Genomic DNA, 22705 nt, shown 5'->3' with positions numbered 1-22705 from the left:
TGCATTCGCCGTATGTGACTCTGTGGTGTGGATTCACAAGCACCTGTATGCTCGCCCGGAATGCACGCAGGGGGTCTGACAGGTGTACCGTGACGCCTGCACGTTATCAAGACCTCCTTTTACAGCGTGTGATTATTGCTTCGGAAGAGCGCAGTTATGTGGAAGCCACTATTTTCGTGCGAGATGGGGTAACACCTCATGTCGATAGCCCAGTGAAAGATCTGCTTAAGGGGGGGAGGACGTCAAGCGGGCCTACTTGGAGCAGGAGAGGCACTACAGGATATTTTAATTCCCACTGTGTATATTTCTCGAATAATTTGGCAAAACTTGGACAGCATGAGCAGGAAGGATTCAGGATTCACACTGATAGCAGTGAACGTTAAAAAAAATAACAAAATAAATTCTTTTACATGTGAAATTTCATCATTTTTTCACTTACTATTTGCTGTATTTCTTGCTATAGGTACACTTTTCTTCATAAGTAAGAAATATTCTTTGAAAAAATTTGCACAGCATATAAACCATACTTCCAGGTGTCTGAAACTCTAAAATTTTCAAAATCTATTAAAAACTTTGGTAAAAATTGAGGTAATTAACTATAAAATGAGTTTTTTCTAAACATTAAGTTTAAAAATACAACAGCTTTCATTTTTTCATAAGTTAAAAGAATTATTTTGTCATGTTTTTGAACTTCCATTGCTATGGTTGTAGTCGTGCTGACAAAGCATTGCGAATTTATTTGTAAAAGAATAGACAGTGGAAATTAAAATGTGTTGTTGTGCCTCTCCTGCTCTAAGTCCTAGCTCCCGTAACGCAACTTTCCGGGAATGTGGTATCTCCAGATACTTTCCCGATGCTTGATGTGCAAGATGACCTGACGTGAATCCATGATACTTTTAGCTCTGTGGTTATCTAAAAGAACGCGTTTACGAGGGACACTTCCGGTGTCTATCTGATCTGAAGGCCAGTACACAGTAATACGTTGCTCAGGTTCCACAGGAACTGCTGCTACGGTTGCAGCATTTCGTCGACGTCTCCGGTGTTCCTATTGAACAAATTTTATAAGTGGCCGTTAATAATAAAATGAACATTCTGCCTTTCTCGCTTGTTTGAACTTTTCTGCCTATGTCCCATTCCTAATCCATTACGCATGGAAACAATTCTGTACGTCTGTCTTGCATTCACAGCACCAGACATGCAACTGGTAGCAAAAATTGGAACTTACTTTTTTTTTCAGCGTAAATCTGTTCCACATTATGTTGTCGTCGTCTTCAGTCCAGAGACTGGTTTGATTCAGCTCTCCACGCTACTCTATCCTGTGCAGACTTCATCTCCCAGTACCTACTGCAGCCTACATCCTTCTGAATCTGCTTAGTGTATTCATCTCTACGTCTCCCTCTACGATTTTTACCCTCCACGCTGCCCTCCAATACTAAATTGGTGATCCCTTTATACTTCAGAATATGCCCTACCAACCGATCCCTTCTTCTAGTCAAGTTGTGCCACAAACTCCTTTTCTCCCCAATTCTATTCAATACCTCCTCATTAGTTATGTGATCTACCCATCTAATCTTCAACATTCTTCTGTAGCACCACATTTCGAAAGCTTCTATTCTCTTTTTGACTAAATTATTTATTGTCCATGTTTCACATCCATACATGGCTACACTCCATACAAATACTTTCAGAAACGACTTCCTGACACTTAAATCTATACTCGATGTTAACAAGTTTCTCTTCTTCATAAACTCTTTCCTTGCCATTGCCAGTCTACATTTTATATCCTCTCTACTTCGACCATCATCAGTTATTTTGCTCCCCAAATAACAAAACTCCTTTACTACTTTAAGCGTCTCATTTCCTAATCTAATCCCCTCAGCATCACCCGATTTAATTCGACTACATTCCATTATCCTCGTTTTGCTTTTGTTATTGCTCATTTTATATCCTCTTTTCAAGACACTCTCCATTCCTTTCAGATGCTCTTCCAGGTCCTTTGCTGTCCCTGACAGAATTACAATGTCATCGGCGAACCTCCAAGTTTTTATTTCTTCTCCATGGATTTTAATACCTACTCCAAATTTTTCTTTTGTTTCCTTTACTGCTTGCTAAATATACAGATTGAACAACATTGGGGAGAGGCTACAACCCTGTCTCACTCCCTTCCCAACCATGGCTTCCCTTTCGTGTCCCTCGACTCTTATAACTGCCATCTGGTTTCTATACATATTGTAAATAGCCTTTCGCTCCCTGTATTTGACCTTTGCGACCTTGAGAATTTGAAAGAGAGTAGTCCAGTCAACATTGTCAAAAGCTTTCTCTAAGTCTACAAATGCTAGCAACGTAGGTTTGCCTTTCCTTAATCTATTTAAGATAAGTCGTAGGGTCAGTACTGCCTCACGTGTTCCAGTATTTCTACGGAATCCAAACTGATCCTCCCCGAGGTCGGATTCTACCAGGTTTTTTTTTTTGCCGGCCGCGGTGGTCTCGCGGTTCTAGGCGCGCAGTCCGGAACCGTGCGACTGCTATGGTCGCAGGTTCGAATCCTCCCTCGGGCATGGATGTGTGTGATGTCCTTAGGTTAGTTAGGTTTAAGTAGTTCTAAGTTCTAGGGGACTAATGACCACAGCAGTTGAGTCCCATAGTGCTCAGAGCCAAGCCAAGTCTACCAGTTTTTCCATTCTTCTGTAAAGAATTCGTGTTAGTATTTTGCAGCCGTGGCTTATTAAACTGACGGTTCGGGAATTTTCACATCTGTCAACACCTGCTTTCTCTGGGATTGGAATTATTATATTCTTCTTGAAGTCTGAGGGTATTTCGCCTATCTCATACATCTTGCTCACTAGATGGTAGAGTTTCGTCATGGCTGGCTCTCCGAAGGCTGTCAGTAGTTCTAATGGAATGTTTTCTACTCCCGGGGCCTTGTTTCGACTTGGGTCTTTCAGTGCTCTGTCAGACTCTTCATGCAGTATCAAATCTGTTCCGCATTAACGTGTTAGTATATCTAAAAAGTTTCGCTTCCAAACGGTAATTACAGCGCCCACAGGATCTCCGTGAGTAGTTGCACTTGAGTTGTAACCAGCCGTTAACTGTAGAGAGCTTGTTCCCCTTGTTTCCGTTGTGCTGCCACCTCCACACACCAGCTAGGCTGTTGCCTCTCCCCGCCGTCCAGGCCTGCGCGCGGCGCCGCATCGCTTCGCGTTCCGCTCACCGCTAGGCTGCGCCGGTGTAGGCCGGTGTGACGGAGCCGCTTCCGGCTGCTGCTTGATGACGGCTGCCCCGCCAAGGCCGACTGTCGACCGCCCGCTAATCGAAGCCAGTCGCCAAATGCTTGAGGCACTTCGCGTCTCATCTGGCCGCTCTCCCCTACAGCTTTGAGTCACTCCCGCATTTCCTTTATAAACTCCTCCTGTTGCGCATTTGCTTCATAAATACTCCTGCCCTCTTGTATCCCAGGCAATAAATATCCGCCACGTGTGGCGCAACCGCCGCGTCATCGGCGATCCGGGATGTCAGCAGTATATACACTGGCGTCGAAAATTAAAGCAACGAACGGAAATTTTGCAAGATTGCGTTTACTTTGCCACAAAACATTATAAACAGGTGATAGTAAAGTAGAAACAAATGTAAAGAATACAGAACGCAAACGACTGCAACATGCATAACGGTGGACAAAAATGTTCTTCGTTTCTTCCCAGCTTGACGGATTTGCACACACATTCCGACAACGGTTAATGTGCTCAGTATGTGGTGTGACCACCTCTGACAGCAGTAAAGGCCTGAAAACGACGGCGCATACTGTGAGTGATGTCATCAGTCTCATGTTGAGGCAGTAACGCTGATTCTTCTTGCAGAGCTGCTCGCAGTCTAGGAGAGTGGTTGGCGGATGATGGCGTGATATCAAGCAGTCTCCCTAGACATGCTCTATGGGTAAAAATCGGGAGAGCAAGCAGGCCACGCCAGCAATATCTTCCATTTCCAAGAAAACATCAACCACCTGTGCTCTATGACGTCGAGCATTATCGTCCATCAGTACGAAATCTGGATCCACAACAACCGCAAATGAGTCCCCAAGATCTCGTCTCGATACCTTACAGCCGTTAAACCTTGCCGGTCCACCCCTACAATTTCATGAAGAGGTGTTTGAGTGGTAAACATAATCCCTGCCCACACAATTACGGATCATCCTCGATATCGGCCTGTTTCCACAATGTTTGGATCCCGTAATCGTGTGCCACGTTCCCTCCAGATGCGAATTCATCGATAATCACTCTCTAGACTGTATCGGGACTCATCTGTGAAAAAAATTGGTCGACTGTTGGACCGTCCAGGTCGCATCTTCATGACTCCACTCTAGACATTCCGTCCTAGGAAGGCGCACCATAGGTACACACACGGCAGGTATCCGACAATAAAGACCCCTCTGCTGAAGCCTTCTGCACACCGTTTGCCTCGATACAACACGTCCGGGGGATGCTACGATGTCACATGCCAGCTGCCGTGCAGTAGTAAGGTAGTAAAGTCTGTGCCCATACAGCCAAATAACGGTACTCTCTTCTGAAGTTCCACGTTCTCTGCCCTGCCCTGATCTTTGGGATACGTTTTCGGTCTCCATGAACTGTCTCCACGTCCGAGAAACGACAAAACAAGTCACAGTAAGTTATCGGGCCACATCAGTTTGCCCGACTGCCCTGCTTCCATTCTTGCTGTGGCCCTCTACCACAGTGTGTCTGGTAGGCGTCTTCTCTGTGCCATACAGCACCGTCTGTGACTGTGTACACAAGTCCTGACATCATAGGTGGCGTGATTGTAATTTTACCGGAATGTAATCTTTCGTACATAACACGATCGTACGGACATCTGGCTGACAATTTGTATGATTATATCGTGAGTTAGACACGAGACGGGGAAACAGCGATTTGTTGCTTTAATTTTGCACACCAGTGTATGGTCGTTAGTCGCGATTGTTTTAGAGCGCTGTTGTTTTCCTGCTGAGCTACAATAAGAACGGAAACCGTCTGGTTACGGACTACTATTTATTTAAGTCTGGCTCGACACCAGATGTGCGCGAGAAATAGTGCCCGAAACTGTTGGAAGTGCTCCCAGAATGTGCTACAGTCACGTGCAGCACTTAGTCTACAGTGTCTCCCTCCCTCCCTCCCTCTCCCAGCAAGAAGTTTTATCAGAGCGTTTCTGCAATTCCCTAGGACAGCACGCCAATGTGTTCCTAAAGACTAGAGAATCGTCAGCGGATAGTCATATAGCGCTGCTCCGTGTAAACAAATGTTCGCTGGTGTAGTCTGCAATATTGCAGCATAGCCTGCCAGTATTGCTGATGATGGTGCTAGCTGTTGCAGGTAGTTGCCGAGGTGTTGGCAGTATTGTCCGCGTAGGACGGAGAATATTTCTTATGGCCAGTCGATATCTCTCCTTGTCATTCTATGTAAATTCTTTCTTCCTCACTCACACTCACCCTTGATTCCTATTTCTGACGCCAACAGTGCCGCAGTTCCAAGTAACGTATTGTAAGCGCTGGGAACAACATTCTGTACTAATTTCCAGTATTCAGGAAGGTATGACGTCAGCAGATGTTTGGTTAACCATATGATGCAATAGGTTGCAGGAAACCGTCACAGTTGCAATATTAATTTCCATTGTAACATGATGACCAGTTTTGAGCTTAAGCCCATTATCAAATCCTCCAGTAACCTACAGAAGAACATATACTAACGACAGCCATATGAATGTTCATTGTAGTTAAACACACATTTAGTATGAAGCAGTACAGGGCTGAGTTTCGGCCATCTAACTCAAGCCCTGTGCTGTTAAATTAGATGACTGAAATTCAGCCCTGTACTGCTTTATACTAAATATGTGTTTAACTACAATGAACATGCATATGGCTGTCGTAATGTATACTCTTTCGTAGGTTACTGGATGATTTGATAATGGGCTTAAGCTCTAAATTGGCCATCGTGTTACAAAAGAAAATTAATATTGCAACTGCGTTGTTACTGTGTAGTTCATATCGTTGGTTAACAATGTTATCTCCCTTCACTTCGAAAGAGTGTGCTTACGTGGCGGTATTCGATTTGTTTTTTGTCTCTTAAGCCTACAGAAGTGGGCAGACTAAACAACAATGAAGTTGATGAATGTGATACCTACGTCATTGGCGACAGTTATGAAACACGGAAAGTAATATCTGTTCGTGCAAAGATAACAGTTTGAAAAAGGAAATTCTCGCTGCTACCATCGTAGTAGAGCATCGGTACTAGTGAGACGTAACTTGATTCTACAGAAGTAATAAGATTCGTCAACTTTTTTCGAAGCTTTAGCATTTGTGTTTCCGTGTTCATGGGCGGCAACTTGCAAAATGTACTTCGTTTTTAATTTGCATTCTGCGCATTAATTACTTTTCACTACCCGTGAGTCTGGTCGAAGACGTATTGCATTTATGAAATTCATAATTCTGTGACTGTACAGGCGAACCAGAGTAGAATATTAACATTAATATTTGATTTTTATTTCAAATCATTTTAATGAATACCTCAAGTTTTTCAGCCGAAACGCTGTAAATGTCTTGAAGCAAGGGGCATATTCAAGAGAAGAGCATCAAACGTAGGTGTGCATAACCACCAGCCAACAGCTGAAGGGTGGTAGCCAGTTTGGTTGTGACTGAGATAAAGCTTCTCATATAGGCATTGCTCGTACCAGTCCACGGACGAATTGCTTTTAAACGATATATTCTAAATCGTGTTTCAGCATTCTCGTAAACGTACGTCTTATACACCAGTTCACGTTTTGGTTTTTGAACCAGTTCGCGTACTTGAAAAAGGACTCATTCACGATGCTAACTTCTTTCCTTGCGAAATGAACTAGCATCTAGCTTCCATCGTACATTTCGCGGCCACAGTGTGGCCCGTGTAAACACGTCTGGCCCGGAGATGCATTGCTACTATCACTGCCGTGTGGTAATGTGGTAACCGTGTGGTGTGCCGTGTGGTAACTGTTCCCGAACATGTGACTGCAATTCGCGTGGACGACAGTGTTGCCGGGTTATATTGTCGGCGGCACGACCTTCGTTGACGTACCTCCGTGAACCTCGTCATCTGCCCAGCATTGGCGAAGTGGTCATCAGAAAGTTTCACAATGTGCTTTGTTAGTTACGACAAAATTGTTAGTTACGGAATGTATCAAGAATTTGGCAAGCCATGCTATGATCTCGATAGGCATCTACGTTCTTCGTCAGTGGAATTTAAATGACGAGGAGCGACGACGGCAGATGAAAATTTAGCCCAGACGCAAGCCTGGCATCAAAGCTCGTGCGTACTGCTTGCGGTGGCTTAGAACAGACTAATATCCGCCGATGACGATCTCGTTCCTCTTCTCTTCTCGGGCGGTTGTCAGTCACCGTGCATCAGCCCAGCCGGCTAATAGCTGCTGAGGACGTCGTGGGAGATGTGCTTAGCCATACGGGCCACTGTGCAGTGTCCGCTAGCCTAGCCTAGCGGGCCTGCCCTGACCAGTTCTCACGACGCCCGGTGAATGGGCGACGTTGCCGCGGCGGCCGCCCGGCGTGACGTCACCGCCAAGGACAGCCCCGCCTGGCCGGACCGTGACGTCACGAGGCGTCCCGCACTGTGCGGGCAGGTGTGCGGCTGCCTTCACCGCTGCGGGCGGCACGGTTTCGCTTGGGGTAGACACTGGACTGCGTCCGCACCACACCACAGGCTGCCGGCGACGATATACAACTCCCACGGGGCCTCGTGTCCGTGGCAGCGTCCACTGGGACCTAGGACTGAGCATGTCCGGCCCGCGAAGAGGTGATCTCACAAGGTCAGGGTGGACATGCAGGTGACAGACCTCAAACCGACACCTCTGAGGTAAACACTGAAATCAAACGGATGTTACTTTCCCATATTGTCAACCACAGAGCGCTCCAATGTTCTCGCGTGGAATAACATGGATCCACTTTCCTCAGTTTAACGCCGGCCGGTGTGGCCGTGCGGTTCTAGGCGCTTCAGTCTGGAACCGCGTGACCGCTACGGTCGCAGGTTCGAATCCTGCCTCGGACATGGATGTGTGTGATGTTCTTAGGTTAGTTAGGTTTAAGTAGTTGTAAGTTATAGGGGACTGATGACCTCAGATGTTAAGTCCCATAGTGCTCAGAGCCATTTGAACCATTTTGAACCTCAGTTTAACGTCCGCGAAAATTTCAACACCCGTATCTTCTTCCCAGTGCTCTAGTTGCCAGTAAACCTCACCAAACCGCACTTGAGGTTGATTCACACTGGACGTAACGGAACGAAACTTCGAAACGTTGCACAGTACCTTTCGAAAGGTGGCATCCACATACCGTCAATTAAACGGAACGGGACTCGACGTAAACATTCATGTCTTTCGCGGGAAAGAAAGTTTTGAAGTTGACGTTGCTTGTAGAGGAGAGTGGCGTCGCGTGCCGACGTCCCAAGTTAATCTGATTTGATCCATTATAAGTAGTTTTTGAAAGCCTGCGACTGTAGATACAATAGTTTGTTTATAAATAAATAAATCTTCTGCTACCAGTCACGATTTTTCTTTATTTTACTATTCGCACGACGCGTTTCGAGAAATAATTCCCATTTTCAAGTGCGTTTTTTTGATGTGTGTTAAGCCATTTCTTTTGATGTTGTCAGTGTGTGTGAGTCTGCTTCATTTTGTTGACTTTTACTGTAATACATAAGAAATGCGATTTTTAGTTGGGTATCAATTCTTTCTGTGAGGTTAGTGGCTAAAGTTTGAGAACAATTTGTACTTACAGTTTTCTAATGGTCCATTTGTGTAGAGTCTCACACACACTTAACATCACACACAACTTGTACACTTTACACATCGAAAATATCTTATATAAACAAAACAGTTACAAAGATCTTCTTACAGGTAGTTCACAGAGATAACATTATAGGTCTTCCACAGATTATGATATGCTTTTGTACAGAGGATATTTATCTTAACAGTTTGGCTAATGAATTACTTATATTGGACCTAAATATTATAAGACACAACAACACATGCACATTCAAAATTTATAGGAAAAACACAATGACTGACACCACAATCCCTGCAACCTCATGTCACCCAAATGTCCATAAACAGGCAGCATACAGGTCAATGCTGCATAGGGCAACAAAAATACCATTGAACCAGGAAAATATGCGACAAGAAATAAACAAAGTGAAGAAGATTGCAGTTGCCAACGGTTACAATGCTTCCATGGTTGACACAATCTTAGACAAAGTGAAGAGAAACCCAGGTACAAACTGCACCACAGAAGAAAAAGAGAAAAACAAATATATATCTAGTATTCCATACATAGGCAATGTATCACAGAAGATGGCATATATTTTCAAAAATGACAGAGTAAAAATTGTTTTTTTTACATCCAATAAACTACAGCAAAAACTAATACATAATATAAAGTGTAATCATGATCCATATTCAGACTCTGGAATATACAAAGTAACAGGCCAGGAATGCTCCATGTTCTATGTAGGACAAACAGGCCGAAATATCAACACCAGGTACACAGAGCACATTAGAGCATACACACACAACAAACACACTACATCAGCAATAGCAACACACATACATAATACAGGACACCCATTTGGAAAAATAGAGCAAAATGTCAAAGTACTCCACCAACTAAATAAAGGACATAAAATGGATTTGCTTGAAGAACTGGAGATATATTCACATTACAGAAAATATGAAGATAAAATATTAAATGAAAAACTTGAAAGTGAATCAGTGAATTTCTTCAGATGTTTCGATAATATACTTAAATAAAAATAGTAAAACATATAAATAAGCACAATTGTAAAATCAATATAAGTAATTCATGAGCCAAACTGTTAAGATAGATAACCTCTGTACAAAAGCATATCATAATCTGTGGAAGACCTATAATGTTATCTCTGTGAACTACCTGTAAGGAGATCTTTGTAACTGTTTTGTTTATATAAGATATTTTCGATGTATAAAGTGTACAAGTTGTGTGTGATGTTAAGTGTGTGTGAGACTCTACACAAATGGACCATTAGAAAACTGTAAGTACAAATTGTTCTCAAACTTTAGCCACTAACCTCACAGAAAGAATTGATACCCAACTAAAAATCGCATTTCTTATGTATTACAGTAAAAGTCAACAAAATGAAGCAGACTCACACACACTGATAACATCAAAATAAATGGCTTAACACACACACAAAAAACGCACTTGAAAATGGGAATTATTTCTCGAAACGCGTCGTACGAATAGTAAAATAAAGAAAAATCGTGACTGGTAGCAGAAGATTTATTTATTTATAAACAAACCTATTGTCCTAAGTTAACTTATTCTCGGAGCGCTTGTTCATGCTGTAACAATTTTGGTTCCTGTTTTCATGACACTTCGCGAAGTTTCGAAGGCTACTTCGATGGTTTTGGTGTGAGTGTTCCTACGCAGAAGGTCATCTATCTGAAAGCGAGAAATGATTCACGTTTTGTAATAAGTAGACACAGCAGAATCCTACAGAAGCCATAAATAAGAACATAAATTAATGAAACGATGTTCACCGAGAAAACATTATTCAACACTGGAAAAGTCAGTCAGATTGAATGAGAGAAATACCGTTCTTTTTGACGTTATTTGGTACTTCGATAAAAGAAAACTATTTATAAGGTGAAAAGGCTATATATATTGCCGTGTAAATATTATTCGATGTGTTTTTAGGTATATACAGTGTAGAACAAAGAATTTTCGATGTTTCTAAACTTTTGAGTAGTCAGTAGTGTGGAAATTTACCATTCGACCTAAGTCGAGAACATCCGCTATGAACTTTCCTTTGGCTGTTACGCCCTTATCTTGCTGGTTCATTAATTCTAATGTTTTGTATGATGAATGCTATCTCGTGGCATTACTTTTTCACCGTTCGAAACTGTATTGACATGTTAGCGTTCCGTCTTGTGCGAAAATAGGTCCATTTGATGGGGACATTGTCTTCCTACGATGACGTTTACTGTGGCTCGACCTTAACCATCTGTGTACTTCCATATTTTCAGAGATGGTTGGGGGACCTAGGCTGTTCAGTGCAGAATGTGAAATCAAACACCTTTCAGCCGTCTAAATTTCCAAACTGTTGTTCTATTCGGTTACCAGTTTCGACGATCTATTATGCCATCTTCAGGCCTCCTGGCCGACGTGTAGGGAGTTTCCAACATCGGTTCCGGTCAAAACAGGGGCCAGCGTTCAAAATCTGCTATCTGCAGATTTTTCATACATTGGTGACTGCAAACATCTATCCACAATCATGGCAGATGATGTTTGACGTGATCACTGTATCAAGCAGATATCTACAGATACCAGTCTTTGGGCGCTGGCCCCTATTTTGACCGGTACCGGTGTTGGAATCTTCCTACACGTCTGTCAGGAGGCCCGAAGATGGCGTAATACATCGCCGAAACTTGTAGCCCAGTCAAATAAGTTTGCAAATGTAGACAGCTGAAAGGTGTTTGATTTGACACACTGTTCTTAACTGGCTATAGTGTGACTTAAAAAAACACGAAGACACTTCGCAGTGATGAAATAGATGTAATTAGTACGCTTTAATTGATTTTCAGCTCGGTAGCAGCGCACTCGCAGTAATGCTGTCACCGTATGGTCTCTTGACTAGAGAGAGTTACGCTACGAGCTTGTAGCCGAGAGAAGCGATTGATCTATCGGGGAAGAAACGGAGCGTGCTCTGGGGTTTTTCCCACCGACTATCGACAGATTTTTGTGCGTCTAAAAAGTGAAATCTCCTTGGTAGTAATATTATTGAACTTTGTATACAGTGATTCGGAGTTACACGGTTAGACTGATTTTTGAGATGATAGAAGTAAAGGCACAATAGTGCCTTACGCCATTCTATATATAATCTTAATTTTTAATTAAAATTTATTTGTAGTAGGGTTATTCAATCAAAATTTATTTGTAGTGGGGTTAAAGTGTTATTTCAGCATATCCAAATGCTCCAACGGTGACGGTGACGACTGGAGAAGTGTGGGTTTTGCTTCAGACGTGCAGTCCAGCTCGACACTCGCACGTGGGGGTGCTGTGCGCGACCGCGACGAATGATCCTGCCCTTTGCACCCCGCGCCGACTACCAGGTCACTGGACTGCGCCTGTAGTAGACGGATTGTGGGTGCTCTTCTGCTGCCAGGCGTGCCGTAGCCTGCAGTGTTCTGAACAGAAAGAACACACTCATGGGGGAAAAGGTGGGAGACGTCGAGACAATGCTTCTCTACGTAGCCCCAGTGTACCGTGCCTTCTACTTGAATGTAACATCAGAGGGAGCTAGTGAAGAAGCTGAGAGAAGTTACTGAAGACGGAGGTGACTAAATCATCAACCGGAGTCGTGGTAGTGAATCAGTGCTGCGGTTCCGTAAGTGACTATGTTATCAGTGTGAGGTATTTGTTTCGCAGCATTTTTCAGTGGAAATATAGAACTTAGACAGTCACCAATTTTCCCCAGGCCCGCAGCTCGTGGTCTAGTGGCTGGCGTTGCTGCCTCTGGATCACGGGTTCTCGGGTTCTGTTCGTAGCCGGGTTGGGGATTTTATGCGTCCGGGGCTAGGTGTTTGTGTTGTCCTCATTGGACTGAGTAAAGATTCGGAATTTGTACGGGCGCTGATAACCTCGCAGTTGAGCGCCCCACATGCCAAACATCATCAATTTTCCCCATCCCCAGCTGGTCAGCATGGTTCCTTTGAAAGGGCACGGCCGATTTCCTTCCCCATCCTTCCCTCACCCGAGCTTGCGCTCCGTCTCTAATGACCTCGTTGTCGACGGGACGTTAAACACTAATATCCTCCTCCTCCTCCAGCTGGTCAGCATTAAGAGTCTCATCTTCTTTCTGGCATACCAACCGCCGGAATACAAATTCGTCGAAACTTCAAGTTTTTTTTTTATATTAACGTGACGCCAACAAATATGAAGTATTTTCATCAGACCTATTTATATTATTTGCTATAAAAAAAGAATAAGATAGAACCTCATCCGAAATTGTGCTAAACACATTCTATGAAAATTATTTTGAGCAGTTAGTTCGAGCCCACGCGAATAGTAAACCGTTGTGAAAACTCCATCTCTTAGCATCAAAACGGATACAGGGATTAGTGAACACAGGGTTGTCGTAACGAGATTGAATACTGTGACCCCAAAATCCTCCGAAAACAAAAAAAGATCTATTAAAAAAAGCAGACAAAAATTCATTTGACGCTTTCCAGAGACAATCTCCACTCCTTGCAAATTAACAATATAAGTGTAGACCAGATGTGCGTTGAATTTAAATAAATAGTAGCGACAACAATTGAGAGATTTATAAGAAATAAATTAACAAACGACGGAGCTGACGTCCTTGGTACACAAAACGGGCCAGAACACTGCTGCAGAAAGAAGGAAAAAGGCATGCCACATTTTAGATGAACGCAAAATCTCCAAAATTGGCGATTTTTTTACGAGAAGCTTATAATAATTTCCACAACGAAACTTTTGTCTCGAAACCTGGCAGAAAATCCAAAGAGATTCTCGTCGTATGTGATGTATTCTAGCGGCAAGACACAATTAATACCTTCTTTGAGTGATAACAATGGAAACATTATCGACAACAGCGCCGCCAAAGCAGAGCTATTAAACACAAGCTTCTGAAATTCCTATAGCAAAGAAGACGAAGTAAATATTCCAGAATTTGAATCAAGAACAGCTGCCAACATGAGTAACTTGGAAGTAAATACCTTCGGAGTAATGAAGCAACTTACATCAGTTAATAAAAGCAAGTCCTCCAGTCCAGACTGTATACCAGTTAGTTTCCTTTCAGAATATGCTGATACAATAGCTCCATACTTAACAATCATATACAACTGCTCGCTCGACGGAACATAGGCCATATCATTAACGTCGATATGCAGCAGGATTTTGGAAGATACGTTGTGTCCGAACCGAATTATCTCGAAGAGAAAAATGTTCAAATGTGTGTGAAATCCTATGGGATTCAACTGCTAAGGTCATCAGTCCCTAAGCTTACACACTACTTAACCTACCTAAATAATCCTAAGGTCAAACACACACACACCCATGCCCGAGGGAGGACTCGAACCTCCGCCGGGATCAGCCGCACAGTCCATGACTGCAACGCCTTAAACCGCGCGGCTAATCCCGCGCGGCATCTCGAAGAGAACGGTCTGTTGACACAGTCAACACGGAGTTAGAAAACATCGTTCTTCTGAAACACAACAAGCTCTTTACTCACATGAAGTGTTCAGTGCTATAGACAAGAGATTTCAAACTGATTCCGTATTTCTAGATTTCCAGAAGGCTTTTGACATCGTACCTCACATACGGCTTATCAAATTCTGCGCATATGAAATATCGCCTGTTATGCGACTGGATTCATGATTTCCTGTCAGAGAGATCACAGTTCGCGGTAATTCATGGAAAGTAATCGAGTGAAACAGAAGTGATTGCTGGTGTTCCCCAAAGTGCTGTTATAGGACCTGCGCTGTTCCTTATCTATATTAACGATTTAGGAGACAATCTCATCCTCCGTCTTAGGTTGTTTGCAGATGATGGTATCATTTACCGTCTAGTAAACTTATCAGAAGATCAAAACAAATTACAAAACGATTTAGAAAAGATACCTGAATGGTGCGAAAATTGGCAACTGACCCTAAATGATGAAAAGTGAGGTCATCCACATGAGTGCTGAAAGGAATCCGTTGAACTTCGGTTACACGATAAATCAGTCAAATCTAAAGGCCGTAAATTCAACGAAATGCATAGGAATTACTGTTAGGAACAACTTCAGTTGGAAAGAACATATGGAAAATGTTGTGGAAACCAAAGGATGCATTTTATTGGCAGGACACTTGGAAAATGTAACAGATCTGCTAAAGAGACTGCCTACACTACGCTTGTCCGTCCTCTTTTTGGAATATTACTACACGGTGTCGGATCCTTGCTAGACAGGATTAACGGCGTACGTTGAGAAAGTTCAGGGAACGCCAGCACATTTTGTGTTATCGAAAAATGGGGGAGGAACTGTCACTGACATTATACATGACTTACGGTGGACATCAGTAAAACAAAGGCTATTTCGTTGCGGCGGAATCTTCTCAAGAAATTTCAGTCACCAATATTCTGCTCCGAATGCGAAAATATTTTGTTGACGCCGACGTACATAGGGCATTTAAGGTGTATCCATGTAGATGCAGACTGATGTAGATGTAGAAGAGTGCAGAAGTTTGTTTTCCTTGAAAGTCTGAATATGAATATGACCTCCTTTCCCGCAAGCGTCCTTATTGCAAATCTGCTATTGGCCTGGGGCGTTTGACAGTTACATCATAAAGATGTAGCAAAACTGTTGGCAATTCTTATTTTCCGGGACGTCGCTCAAACCGCAGGTGTGCACTGCACACAGCAACCAAGCGGTACGGGAGGCACGCTAAGAGAGAAGAGCCCTCGTTACCGATGTGATCACGCCTGTTGATGTGACGGCGTCTCACTGTCTCTCGCACACACGAGCGGGGTGTCTCAGTCACGAAAACCACCTAGCCTGTTGATCGGCTACTTACGCCCCAGTACTGTGCGTACTACATTGTATTATCACTGTGTAGCGTAAAGTGTCTCCCGAACTGTCAGTATTACTGTACAATTGTATTGTGCTGTATTATTGAAGTTCTCGCGAGAGAGCTCAATAAAAATCCGCAATCATTTAGTGTAGAGATCAGTGTTGCACGATCAAAAGACTGTTGCCGTTATAGTTGCTGTTTTGAAGTAAGAAGAAATTGACTAGGAAAACTGCTTTATTAGAGTTGAGCTTGTAGGTCATATCATTTATTGTTGGCTCATATTCTTATTCGATACAGCTATCAAGGCCCCTTAGAGCTCTCTGTATAACGTAAAGATTTATCTCATTTTTTGCTCATTTTCTAATGAAAACGAGAGTTCCGTAAATCTCTTGAACGGAAGGGAAGCTGAAAAGAGTTTCCCAAATATTCATCTAGATCTTGATAAGGTGTCAGTGATGCAAGGGCCGGCCGCGGTGGCCGAGCGGTTCTAGGCGCTTGAGTCCGGAACGGCGTGACTGCTACGGTCGCAGGTTCGAATCTTGCCTCGGGCATGGATGTGTGTGATGTCCTTAGGTTAGTTAGGTATAAGTAGTTCTAGGGGACTGATGACCTCAGAAGTTAAGTCCCATACTGCTCAGAGCCATTTTAACCAAGTGATGCAAGGATAGGTAATTTGCTTTATATGTTTAGAAATGTGAAACTGCGTACTTCACAGTACGCATGGGTACAATAACAGTGAGTCAAAATTGGAATCTTTAAAGTATGTGAATGTAACAGTCTTAAGGTATATGAAATGGGGACTATCATTTAGTGTCAGTTGTAGGTAAATGAGATGGCAGACTGGGATTAATTGGCAGGACACTGTGAGAATGCAGTAACTCTACAAAGAGGATTGCTTATAAAACACTCGTGACTGTTCCTAGAATATACTTAAAATGTTTGGAACACACAAGAAGTAAGACTAATAGAGTACAGTGGACGTGTAAAAAGGTCAGCACAAATGGTCACAGGTTTGTTTCACCCACAACGGAAATGTTGGAAAAGATGAACTACCAGACACTTGTAGGTAGATGTTAGTTATAACGCGAAAGCCTGCTTACAAACTTTCAAGAACAAGCATTAAATGATGATGCCAGTAATATATTAAGACTCCCTAAATGTAGTTCCCGTAGTGATCGCGAAGACGGTATTACAGTAAATACGGAGCGCACAGAAACATTTAAGCAGTCATTCTTCCCGCGCTCTTTAGGAAGCGCTAGTATGTGTTACGATGGGAAGTACTCTCTTCCACGCACTTAACAGTGGTTTAGCATAGTGTGGCTGTAACCCATACGTAAATGTAACCGTAACCGAATTGAGTACGATGCCTTACTGTAGAACACCTGGACAACTGGCAGATAATTGTCGAAATAGACCCACAAACAGCGCAGTATTTCCCATGCTGTACAGTTGTTCTACATCCTCTCAGTTCACTAACAAGGGAACCTTCCCATCGCACCCCCCTCTGATTTAGTTATAAGTTGGCACAGTGGATAGGCCTTGAAAAACTGAACACATATCAATCGAGAAAACAGGAAGAAGTCGTGTGGAACTATGAAAAAATAAGCAAAATATACAAACTGAGTAGTTGATGCGGAAGATAATTAACATCAAGACACTGTGAGCTCAGGAGCGCCGTGGTCCCGTGGTTAGCTTGAGCAACTGAGGTCCATGGTTCAAATCCTCCCTCGAGTGAAAAGTTTAATTTTTTATTTTCAGTTTATGTGACAAACTCTTACGTTTTCATGACTTTTTTGGGAGTAATTATCACATCCGCAAGAAAACCTAAATCGGGCAAGGTAGAAGAATCTTTTCACCCATTCGCCAAGTGTACAAGTTAGGTGGGTCGACAACATATTCTTGTCATGTGACGCACATGCCGTCACCAGTGTCGTATAGAATATATCAGACGTGTTTTCCTGTGGAGGAATCGGTTGACCTATGACCTTGCGATCAAATGTTTTCGGTTCCCATTGGAGAGGCACGTCCTTTCGTCTACTAATCGCACGGTTTTGCGGTGCGGTCGCAAAACACAGACACCAAACTTATTACAGTGAACAGATACGTCAATGAAGGAACGGACAGATCATAACTTTGCGAAAATAAAGAAAGTAAAATTTTCACTCGAAGAAAGACTTGAACCAATGACCTCTCGTTCCGCAGCTACTCACAATAAACACGGGACCACAGCGCTATGTCCTTCATGTTGCCTATCATGCGCATGGACTACTCAGTTTGTATATTTTGCTTATTTTTTTCATAGTTCCACACAGCTTCTTCCTGTTTTCTCGATTGACCTGTGTTCAGTTTTTGAAGGCCTATCCACTGTGCCAACTTATAACTAAATCTGAGTGGGGTGCGGTGGGGAGGTTCCCTTGTAAGTAATACTGCACAAGCCTTGAACTTAAGAGGGCAAAGGGAAAGCCGTCCTCAACCTGACGCTTGGGTTGACCACCGCAGTGCTTTATAGGGCTTGGTCGTGTTGGAGAAGCTGTCATGCCATTCACTATTACTTTGAAAAAGTGTTACCACATTTGAAAGCGACGCGCAATGCCATTAAAGATGGTTGTGTTTCGTGTAGCAGACCTTGTGCAGACGTCACGCGAGTTGGTTACGAAGCGCAATTAAGGCGTTAGGCGATAGGGGAGCTGGCACAGTTTCCGGGACAGGGGCGGCCGCCCCAGGCGGTTGCCAGCGTCTCGCCGTCTGTCTAGGCGCCTCTGTTCAGAGAATCACCCGGCCGCTCTCACATGCCTGTCGCTGGAAACTTCAAACAAGCGCGACAGCACGTAACTCCCCTGTCTAGGTTTCTAGTATTAGTCAAGTTAATAAATTATACCGTTTCATTGAGAAATTACGATAGTTACTTGAATAACTCATAGATTAAAATTCAAACTTGACCAATACAAAAAATTAGTTCCTTATAGAGTGCTAAAATATGTTGGAAGTATCATTTTATCGCCTAGAATCGTGTACGAAATATTCGGAAAGTAAAAATTTGCGCGATTTACACTGTATACGCGCGGGTATTAAGTAATCCCTGCAGTTAAAGAAAAATTGCGTTCACTGTACAAACATTACTGACACTGACGGAAAGGAAATAAGACGTGATGTACATACGAGGGCCGCCATCTAAGTTTATACAAAAACAATGAAATAAAAACGTTTCTTAATACATGTCTTTATTGTTTTTTCAAAATATTTAGTTTCAGAATTTATACACTTCTGCAAGCGTACGAACGTATGGTGGAGACATTTTTCGCTCAGATATATATACCTCAGAGTTGTGGTTGAGAACGAATGCAACAGCTTCTCGAAGCAATGAAAACTGTTGTCCCAGAAGTTTTTGTTTCGCACGCCGGAACAAGAACAAATCGTTAGGCAACTAAATCAAGTAAATGAATGCGAGCAGTGACATATTAATTCGATGGTGTTGTCCGTCAAATAATCAAGCGATCCACGAGCTGTAGCGTAACTGTCGATCACATCATCAAGAATCATTACTTCTCATCCTGATTTGATAAATGATACGTGTCAAACGAATTGTGTAACCAAAGAGAAAACCGATCATTTCCTTGGAAGTGTCTCCCGAATGAACCACTTTTGTTTCACCGTAAAACACTCAAACAACTGAGTACTGCTTAGTTTGTAGCTGGTACGAATATGTCAAAGTCCCGATGTTGTGTGAAATGAAATGAAGTCCCATGCTTCTTTACAGAGCGTAGGGGAATGCTGCGGGAGACCCGCACCTTGTGTACCGGAGTTTGAATTTTCTTGGTGGAATTTCTTAAACGTTGTCGCACGCCAGTGGACACGAATCCACTTCAGAGCTCGAATCTACTGCTGCCTTCAGTGTGTCTGAGGTTCCCCCTGTCTCAAGACAAGACACAGGCCGATAGTCTTCAATCGTGCTGCGCGCAGCGTAGGTGCTTTCGGAAGAACAACCGATGTCCGTCAACCTTCACGGTTTGCATTGCTGACAGAAGCACAATAACGGTAAGACTGTATACCCAAATTGTAGACTGGAGATGGGAAACGCTGAAAGTGGCAAATGTCATATTGTAAGGAAACGGGAAAAAATTATGATAGACTAACGTTAGTCATAATTTTATTCGGAGCAATGCAAATAATGATAGCTTCCCATCATTTGTATCACCTGGCAGGACAAGTTTAAATTTAAGAAATCTTCGAGGGCAATCCCAAAAGTAAGGTCTCCTATTATTTTATAAGTACATAGACCTGTTTATTTCTGCATTGGTTTACATCAGTTTACAACGTGAACATTTAGCTATTTTTCGACATAATCACAATTTCTGTCGATGCATTTTTGTAGACGCTGTGGCAGTTTTTGTATACCCATGTCATACAAGCTCGCCGCCATGCTGTTCAGAAAATTATGAGCCTCTTCTTTCACCTCTACAAAAATGCATCGAAAGAAATGGTGATTATGTCGAAAAATAACTAAATGGTCAAGCTGTAAACTGATGTAAACCATTCACTGTAGAAATAAACATGTCTATGTACTTATAAAAAAAAAAATAGGGACCTTACTTTCGGGGTTACCCTCGTATAAATGAAAATTTTCTTGAAGATGTAAGTGCCGTGCTTCACTTCGAAGGAATCGCTCATTTCTCAGCAGTAACAAAGAATAATGCACTGACGGTACTGGCACAATGACAAATGAAATTCACCGTATTTCACTTCAAGAACATCGACCAGGGCTGTTAGGTCTTTTTTAGCACTTTGTTGGTTAATGGAAGATCAGGAATATTTCCCAAATGGAATGTCATGTAGTTTGAACCTCAAAATTAAGACTTTTTATTTCATTATACTCAACAATATTCGGTCGAAATCTAATGGTTTCAACTCGCATCGTGTTGTGGTCGTGCCTTCTGAGCAACAGCCGTCCCTTTGTTACACGCGGCTTTCCTTGAATTATTAGTCCAGAATTCTCCTTTCTACGTCTACATATATATCACCTCTGCATGTATACTCTGCAAGTCGCTTTACGGTGTGTGGCGGAGGGTACTTTGTGTAGCACTTTCAGTCCGTCTTTTTCCTATTCCAGTCACGAACAGTTGTGTTTCCAATGTTGACTTTCCATTCCATCATAAAGGTACTATTGCTTGTACGAAAGCGACTGAGAAACACGTGAAACGTTCGGCACATAAAACGTTAATCACATCGCGAACAAAGGAAATTACACACCGTTAAATCTAGAGGAGACATTTTTAAGTACAAGGAGGCTTCTCTGATACTTGCAACCTTTCTCAACTAAACTAACTAGGCACAACATATCCAGCGGTTTGCACGAAAAATGAACCGAAAATATACCATTTTGACACTTCCAGCGGTTTACATTTCCAGTCTTTACTGAAGGTGTTTGGTTACCAGAAGTTGAACGAAGCGATTCGATTCATTCTTTCTGAGTTAGTCCTTTATAGAAATCAAAAGAAAGCATCCGATGAAAATCATCACGTGGAATTTCCATTTTTTGAAGTATGTTTCTTCGAACAGTCAGTATGAACAAACTTCTAGCCTCGTTTTTGAGCTGCTGTTCTACAGGCCGTATCAAAAAGAATCATACTATTTTTAAAAAAATAACTATTATGTTATTTGAGATACGTGCGTGAACAACGTACTGTTGGAAAGAGCAAACTCTTGAGTTTTACATGGTTCCCGCTAGGTAGCAGCAGTGTGCGCCAACTTGTTCTAGTAAACATGGTGTCGGGACAACAGCAAGCGTTTTGTGTTCTACGTTTTGCGCAGTGCGGGTCAGTAATAACTGTTCAGCGTGACTTCCGTACTAGTAATGGTGTGGTTCCTCCTCCCACAGTACAGAGCATTAGACAATGGCTTGAACAATTCCAAGAAACAGATTGTTTTTTGTAAAGGCAAATCTCAGGGCCGTCCCCGAGTGTCTGACACAGACGTCGAACGCATCCGCCATAGTTTCACAAGGAATCCGCGGAAATCCGTTCGCCGTGCAGTTAGACAGCTCAGTATGCTCCAGATGTCCATCTGGCGTGTGTTGCGTCGACGTGTACACATGAAACTATACAAAATACAGCGACTGGAAGCCCTTCGTGAAGGTGACAAACAACAACGTGTGGTGTTCTGTGATTTCGTTCTTGGCAAACTGGAGGATGACGGTTTCTTCTACGCTTAGTGTTTAGTTAGGAGGCAATGTTCCATTTAAATGGAAAGATGAACTGTCTTAATGCGAGAATATGGGGTACGGAACAATCACATGAACGAAATCAGAATTATATTAACACCTTCAGCTGCTGACGGGCGTTGTAATACATCAAAGGGGACAGGTGAAAATGTGTGCCCCGACCGGGACTCTAACTCTGGATCTCCTGCTTAAAAAATGAAAATAAAAAAAGAAAAATCGCATGAATTTGTACAACATGAGAGGGACTCTCCAAAATTTAATGTGTTTTGTGCAGTTTCACGGGAAAATGTGTATGGTCCATATTTCTCCGCCGAGTTCACTGTTATAACAAAATGATTCAAATGACTCTGAGCACTATGGAACTTAACTTCTGAGGTCATCAGTCCCCTGGAACTTAGAACTACTTAAACCTAACTAACCTAAGGACATCACACACATCCATGCCCGAAGCTCACTGTTATAACAGGAAGCACGTATCTTGATACGCCTGAGAACTTTCTTTTCCCACACTTGGAGACAGTTTCGAACGACTTCGTTTACTAACAGGATGGGGAACCCCCACACTGGTATCTGGAAGTGCGGGAATTTTTAAATAAAAGGATTACTGAACGATGGATCGGTCGCACTGGACCAGATGATTCAGCCTTACATTACTGGCCTCCAAGTTCACCGGACCTGACTATATGGGATTTATAAAAGGCTCTGTTTATTTGCCTCCATTAACAACAACAATGAATGAACTGAGACATACTTGTAGCATAGCAGCAGCCGTGGAAGCTGTAACTCAAGACATGCTCGCTGCAGTGTGGGGACAATTTGAGTATCGCATCGATATATGCCGTACATCTCATCGGAGGGCAT

Source organism: Schistocerca nitens, unplaced genomic scaffold (genome assembly GCF_023898315.1).
Source record: "Schistocerca nitens isolate TAMUIC-IGC-003100 unplaced genomic scaffold, iqSchNite1.1 HiC_scaffold_376, whole genome shotgun sequence".
Lineage (NCBI taxonomy): Eukaryota > Metazoa > Arthropoda > Insecta > Orthoptera > Acrididae > Schistocerca > Schistocerca nitens.
Note: the sequence above shows the minus strand (reverse complement) of the source record.